At 36.9% G+C, this 6,081-nt stretch overlaps 1 non-coding gene across 1 annotated transcript; it reads right to left on the bottom strand.

Annotated features, from left to right (window-relative positions):
* Positions 1-1,583: 1,583 nt before the first annotated feature.
* LOC138828518 (U6 spliceosomal RNA) lies at positions 1,584-1,695 on the bottom strand. The gene has a single exon (XR_011372272.1). It is a non-coding gene; the product is annotated as a U6 spliceosomal RNA (small nuclear RNA).
* Positions 1,696-6,081: the final 4,386 nt, after the last annotated feature.

Genomic DNA, 6,081 nt, shown 5'->3' with positions numbered 1-6,081 from the left:
TTAGGTCTAGACTTCACGTATGAAAGAAAGCATACAATACTTCTCTTTCTCCATCTGGCTTAACAATGCAATTCCCAGTTCTATCCACTTTCTTGCAGACAATATCCTCTCATTCTTCTCATGTCTGAATAATGTTCCATTGTGTGTGTGTGTGTGTGTGTGTGTGTGTGTGTGGTGTGGTGTGTGCATCCATGCACAAGTATGATGTCTTCTTTATCCACTCATCAGTTAATGGATATCTAGGCTGATTCCATAGTTTGGCTATAGTCAGGAGTGCTTCGAATAAACATGGGTGTGCAAGGTGCTTCTCTTACATGCTGATTTACATTCCTTTGGATATATGCCCAGGAGTATAATAGCCAGATTGTATGACAGCTCTATTTTAGTTTCTTTTAAAGAACTTCTATAGTTACTGAACTAATTTATATTCCCTGTTGGTACAGTGTGTGAGGGTTCCTTTTCCCCCACATTCCCTTCAACATTTGTTCTTGTTTATTTCCTTGATGACTGCCATTCTGACAGGAGTGAGCTAGAATCTCAAGTGTTATTTTGATCATCATTCTTTTGTGGCCAAGAATGATAAACATCTGTTCATGTATTTATTGGCCACTTGCGCTTCTTTTGAGAAGTAATTGTTCAATTCATGCTCCCATTTATTAATTGGATTGTTCTTTTGGAGTTCTTTATATATTCTGGATATTAATCCTTTATCTGATGAATAGCCAGCAAAGATTTTTGTCTCATTCTGAATGGTGTCTCTTGATTCTAGAAATTATTTCCTTTGCTTTACAGATGCTTTTTATTTTGCTACAATCCTGTTGTCAATTTTGATCTTATTTCCTGAGCTATTAAAGTCCCATTCAGAAAATACTTACTATGCCTGTATCTTCAAGTGGTTTCCTTCAGTAGATTCAAAATTTCAGGCCTTACATTTAAATCTTCAATCTATTTTCAAGTAATTTTTAGACACAGTGAGAGATAGCAGTCTAACTTCAGTTTTCTATGTATAGATATCCAGTTTTTCCAACACAATTTGTTGAGGTGGCTGTGTTTTCTTCAACATAGATTTTCAGTGTTGTTTTGAAATGTAGATGGCTATGGCAGTATGCGTTTACTTTTGGGTCTTCTGTTCTCTTCTGTTGGTCTCCATGTCTATTTCTGTGCAAATGCCAAGCTGTTTTTGTTACTATAGTTCTACAGTATAATTAGAAGCTAGTTTTTGTGATAGCTCCAGAATGACTTTTTGTGTCCAAGATTGCTTTTGCAATTTGGAGGCTTTTGTGGTCCCATATAAATTTTTATTTGTTTTCTCTAGTGAAGAATGATCGATATTTTGATGGGTATTACATTGATTTGTAGATTGACTAAGACAGTATTTCCATTTTCATGATATTAATTCTGTCAACTCAGGAAAATAGTTTTTTTTTTCCATTTCCTAATGTCTTCTTCAATTTCTTTCTTCAGAATTCTATAGAGGTCTTTCACTTCTCTGGTTAAGTTTATTCCTAAGTACTTTAATTTTCTTCATGCTATTGTAAAAGGGATTTTCTGATTTATTCAGTATATTTTGTTGATATATATAGAAAAGCTACTGATTTTCTGTATGTTGATTCTGCATGTCATCCTTGCGCAGGGGCCATGCTAATCTTCTCTGTATCGTTCCAATTTTAGTATATGTGCTGCCGAAGCGAACACAGATTTTCTGTATGTTGATTCTGTGTACTGCTACTTTACCCAAAATGTTTATCATATATGCAGTTTCTTGGTGGAATCTTTAGGGGTTTTTGAGTATAAAATCTTAACATCTGCAAATAGGGATAATTTGACTTCTTTTTTTATTTGTATCCTTTTTTTTTTCTCATGCCTTATTACTCAGGCTAGTCTTATTTAATAATAAGTGTTCCATTCCCTTGGAGTTGACAGCTGTGTCTCATTTCAGCTTTAGAAAACATACTTCTATATTTTCCCTATTTAGTATAATATTAATTATAAATTTATCACATTCTCTCTGATGTGTTTTGACATCATGTGTTTAGAATATATATATATATATGTATATATGTATATAATCAGTATAGTCATCACCCAAACAAAGGCACAGAGAATTTTCATCTTACCAGAATTTTCCTCATAAATTTTCTAGTCTTTCTTCATGCCCCAGCCATAACTGAGTTTATATACTTTGTAGTGCATTAGGCTTACTTCTTCTGAATTGGAACAATGCAGACTTATGTCTTGCTCTTTCACTCAATTTGTCTTTAAGAATCATCCAGATAGTTTCCTGTACATATATATGCCTGAATTATATGTATTTACTTCTTTGTATGAATGAACATACTTTAACCAACCATCAGTTGATTTTCCCAGAGACTGAATGTCATCGAGTATATTTTCATTTGTTTAGTAAACATTTGTATGTTTGACCTTATTAAATGTCTGGATCTTTTGCCCACATTTGAGCTGGGAGCATTTGGTAGGCAGATCTGCCTTTACTTTGGAGATTTGTTGTAGTTATTTTGTATTGATGTAACAAAATACCTTTGGCTGGTAAAGAAAAGAGGTTCTTTTTGAGTCGGGGATTTGGAAGCCTGCTTGGAAGCCTGGTGCCCAGCATCTCTTAACTTCTTATGACAGCTTCACAATGCACCACAACATGCAAGAAGTGCAAGGAAACCAGGGTGTACAAGGAGGAGGGACACATTTGAGAGAGGAGGTGCTAGTGTCTCTTTGCAACACCCAGTCTCAAGACAATCTACCTTGCCTTTCAGGAATTGTGTAAGTCCTTTATGAGAGCTGAGCCCATGTCCTCATTGCCTGTTGAAGGTCCATACTGCTCAACACCTCACCATGTGCTCTTGGAAGAACAAACCACAGCAAGGTCTTGTTTAAGAAATCTATTCTTAGGCTGGGAAGGTGGTTCAGTGGTAGAGCGCTTGCCTTGCATGCTTGAGGCCCTGGGTTCGATTCCTCAGCACCACATAAGCAGAAAAAAAGCCGGAAGTAGCGCTGTGGCTCAAGTGGTAGAGCGCTAGTCTTGAGCTGAAGAGCTGAGGGACAGCGCCCAGGCCTGGATTTCAGGCCCCATGACTGGACCCCCCCCCTCAGAAAAAGACATCTATTCTTGCTCCAAATGATAAAAAAAAAGTCATCCTTTTCTATTTTCTTTCACTAGCTGGGGGATTTGTATTTTTGTTTCAATCTTTTCTTTCTTTTCTTTTCTTTTCTTCTTTCCTTTTTTCCTTTCCTCCCTCCTTCCCCACTTCACTTTTCCCTCCCTCCCTCCCTCCCTCCCTCCCTCCCTCCCTCCGTCCCTCCCTCCCTCCTTTCTTTCTTTCTTTCTTTCTTTCTTTCTTTCTTTCTTTCTTTCTTTCTTTCTTTCTTTCTTTCTTTCTTTCTTTCTCTCTGTCTCTCTTTCTTTCTTCCTTTTTTCCTTTCTTACTTTCTCTCTCTCTCTTTCTTTCTTTCTTTCTTCCTTTTTTCCTTTCTTCCTTTCTTTTTTCCTTCTGTGTTCTGGCAGTGGGGCTTGAAGCCAAAGCCTTGTGCTCTCACTTCATATTTTTTTGCTTAAGGCTAGTACTCTACCACTTGAACCATATCCCTACTCCCAGCTATTTTTTTTTTTTGAGAAAAGAATCTCACAGACTTTTCTGCCCTGATTGGCTTCAAACCTTGATCTTCAGATATCAGCTTACTGATCATATTTCAATCTTTAAACCATCATTTGTGTGTTTGATACAAAGTAGAACTTTTCCACTTTTCTAGAAGACTTTTATGCATTCACTTCTTGAACCTTTCTCTGCTTTCACCTTCCCATACTACAATTCTGACTTCACAGAGAGCCAAGAGGCCATAAAATGAAGGCATCTACAAACTGCTGCTGCCCTGTTTATTTACACAGCTACCCCAGTCTGGGCCCTTATCTCCAACTCTCTGCTGCTGACAGCAACGAATTGTCCATGATCCCATCAAAGGCAACCCCTCCATTGGAAGCTTCGGCCCCATCTTTCTTGGCCACTCAGTTCCATCTCTCCTCCACTGCTAGCTTTTCCTTCTCTGAAGAGGCTAGTCATACTAGTACATATTGCTAGTCCTTTAAAATCCACAACAACCTCTCTTGACTCTCTTTCTCCTTCCTGGTACCTCTTCTCACCATCTTCCTCAGTAGATCTCCAAATCATTGTCTATACTTCTTTGACTTTCCCTACTCTGATTATGGTTTTGCCTCAACTGCATTCAGAGAATGGGCTGAGAGAATTTCCTAATGGAAACTGTTCTTTCTAAGTCACCCCAGGGATAGGAAGCTTCCCAGTCCCGTATCCTAGGTCCATCTTCTATCCTTATTTTACTTCACCTATTATTTTAAATGATTAATCTCTCCACCAGACACTTTGATTTGATGTTTTTCTCTTATTTCCTCCAGTCTCTCCCTTGTCCTGTTAGAGGCTCCACCTTCATCCCACTTTTCTTTCTGTGTTCACTGTTCCTAGGAGCTCAGCCTGTCTAATGGCCCAAATGCCAGTACTCTTTGGTTGATTCCTCATGTGTACCTCCAGCCTGATCCTTTCTCCTCAATTGCCATTCCGGTACTCATTTCATTGCATCAACATCTGTATAATTTTTATTGTTGGTCTGTTGTAAAACATGTCTGACTTTCTAATACATTCTCTAAAAGATTACATGTGGTTGAAGTTTATGTGGAAATTGACCTTGTATTCAACTCTTGCTGAGCTTTCTAAATAGATGGATTATGTTATTTATTGTTTGGTCGCTTTTCTACAAAGATCACCTGGAAACAGTAATAATTTTCCTTTTCAATCCTTATATTCATTTTGGGCTTTACCTATTGTAATTTTTCTTTGAGCCACATTAAAAAGTAAAACATATAAATGGAAACTCCAAGTGAAATTAATTCAAATAATACTTAACTCCATATGCCCAAAACAATAGAATTTTCAAAGTTATTTATTTGTCCTTTCTTCCTAGATCTTATTGTTTCCTTGTGGATTTTGTTTTTTTGTTTTTTTTCTTTGTAGGCACTGCATTGCAGAATGTTTTCATTGAATGTTAATTACAAGGACTGAAGATCTGGCTGAAGAGCACCTGCCTGGTATACATGAGGCCCCTTTTTTGATCCCCAACACCACAAAATTAGTTACAAAACCTTGTATGATTGGGAATATCTGTACTTTATTATTGCATTTAGAAATTTTTAGTTGTATATGACATATTAAATTAATCTAATTCTTTGTCTTCATATTTAAACTATCTGCCTCCTCAAATCTTTCTGATTATATATAAGAACCTATATTTTCTTGATCATTTCCTTATCCAATCTTTACATTTATTTATTTATTTATTTAGTAATGGAGTTATTTTTAACTCAGAGCCTCACAGTTGCTAGTCAGGCAATCTCCCAGCTGAAACAGACCCCCTGCCTTTTTTATTTTACTTATTTTCAAGTAAGGTCTCAGGCCTCTGGCCCAGGCTAACCTATGACCACAATTCTTCAAACTACTCCTCCCAAGTAGTTGAGACTACAGGAGTATGCTATCACTCCTGATTCTGTTTTCAAATAGATAACTCTTAGTGATGAGACACATTGCTGCAGGTAATCCCAGGATCCGAAAGCTTTGCAGACCAACTACATTTACTTCACTCTCTCTGACTGTTATTCAGGAACACTCCCTTCCTTGTAATTTTTATCTGTCCACTTTGCAAATTGTGAGGGCTGCTTTGGTTGAATTTAATCCATGAGAGATATAAAGGCTTAAATATAGTATGCTTTCTACCAAACAATTGTTTGATACTTTTGGAATCCCTAGGTTGCTACAACTTGGAGTAATTTGAATTTAATTACAGATTAATATTTCTCTGATGATTTAGGGAGCACAAATTCAACATTAGTCCCAAGTGTTAAAAAAGAAAAGAAAATCCAGTAGTTGAAAATTCTTGAGGGATTCTTGCTGGATTTTCTTTCCTCTGGCACTATGCTGGAGACAGGTATATTTTCTAAATCACTCTTGAGAAGATGGATTCTTTTTAAGTTAACTATTTACTGAGAAAGTGGCCATTTTGAGGAAG

Source organism: Dipodomys merriami, unplaced genomic scaffold, assembly GCF_024711535.1.
Source record: "Dipodomys merriami isolate MVZ:Mamm:240054 unplaced genomic scaffold, mDipMer1.0.p SCAF_16, whole genome shotgun sequence".
Taxonomy (NCBI): Eukaryota; Metazoa; Chordata; class Mammalia; order Rodentia; family Heteromyidae; genus Dipodomys; species Dipodomys merriami.
The sequence above is the reverse complement of the archived record's forward strand: the minus strand, read 5'-3'. Positions and strand labels throughout refer to the sequence as shown.